This window comes from Oxyura jamaicensis, chromosome 1 (assembly GCF_011077185.1).
Source record: "Oxyura jamaicensis isolate SHBP4307 breed ruddy duck chromosome 1, BPBGC_Ojam_1.0, whole genome shotgun sequence".
Taxonomy (NCBI): domain Eukaryota; kingdom Metazoa; phylum Chordata; class Aves; order Anseriformes; family Anatidae; genus Oxyura; species Oxyura jamaicensis.
The window spans coordinates 14,865,094-14,866,722 of record NC_048893.1 but is presented as its reverse complement, the minus strand read 5'-3'; positions in this window follow the sequence as shown (position 1 = coordinate 14,866,722).

The window sequence follows — 1,629 nt, the reverse complement described above, 5'->3', positions numbered from 1 at the left end:
CTAGGCCAATCTTTGATGTCAAAGAGGAATAGATTTGTTAACATAAAAGAGGAAGAAAAAAAAACTTAAAACGTTGGGGATTTTTTCATGTTTATTCTCAAAAGGAAAGCGGTTCGGTAATGCCATCTTTAAGCGTTTTTATTTGAGGTTCTCACCAGTACACCAGGATTAAATCAGACGGAATACAGTGGAATAACACTTTTTTTTTTTTTTTTTTTTTTTTTTTTTTCCAGTGGTTTGGTAGGAAAACTGTGCCTCCTGGTGGAGAGTACAAGAAATCTAAGTGCGTGTTGCCTTCAGAGGAAACTGGAGCCTTTGCTGGCCAATATCCATGACGGAGCCTCCTAGGTGTAAAGCAAACCTTCCTGACAAAAGTCATGCCGGAATATCACCAGTTGGGCTTCGTTCTTGAGGCCTGGTCTAACGGCACGTACTGAAATAAACACAATTTTCCTACGGACTCAACTGTCTTCTGCAAAGGTCCTCATAATGAGTGCGGCCCATAGGTGGAAAGTTTTGGTAATTAACCAGCCCTTCTATGCCCACACCTTGTGAGCAGTACTTAGTCACAGCCACATCAGTTACAAACTGAGCTGGGGAGCAGAGTCCTACAGGGCCTGCTGCACACAGCCTTGTTGGAGCTTTGCCTCTGCCTCAAAGCAAGCTGTGAAAGGCTGGTACTCTGTGCTCCAGGTAACACTGACTGAATACAACAGTGAGCTCTGGCTACTAAACACAAGATACTAACAGCTGTCTATGTAGCAAATCCAGTTAGTGACAGATGTGGCAGGGGATTTTTAAATACAATAGGTCAGCTTCCACGTTTGAGAAACCTAAGTAAGAATTAAATGTTAACATTCTGATGCTTTAATCGAGATTTGGATAATATGGTGTAATTGGCACAGAACGTTCCTTATTCCTTTTCGGCCTGTTATGGCCCAGCCCAGCACTCAAGCAAGACCCAGGCAACCCATCCAAGCTGTAGCATCAGGAATAAAGCTGTGCTGCTAAATAAAACTGTCATTCCCTCAGGTCCGCGAGCTCTCCAGGAGCAGACTGGCTTGCATTTCTAAAATGCCACCAGTGGAGAGATCTGTAATGTTCCAGAAACCTCCCGACTCACCCAAGGAGCACAGCACTCAATACTTGTATATGGAAAGCCCAGCTATAAAATGTGGGACACAGTGCATTAAACAGAAAATATTCACACGTAATCCCTAGCCAGCTAGAAGGAATACTCTCACAGCATATTGTCACAACAGCTGGCTGTCACAAAAACAACCTGTCTTTTTAACAGCCATCTCCGAAGCTGGAGGCATTCTGTACGTTATAGTCAATAGGGACTCAAGAGAGATAACAGAAAAGGCTTTTTTTTTTCCATGGCTGGCCCAACACAATCAAAAATAGACATATTTCTCTTCAGGTCATGCTGTCAAGCTTATCTCTTAAAAGTATTCCCTAAAGAAACGAAACAAAGAAGTTCAGCTGCAGGATACACTACACTAAAGAGTGACTGCATGAGAAAGAGGGAGGATTTGTTTGTTTTGTGTGTAGATTTTCATTGCTGTGATCATCTCTCCATAGCACCTGGAATTCGTGATAACAGCTGCCTTATGAATGATTTCACCG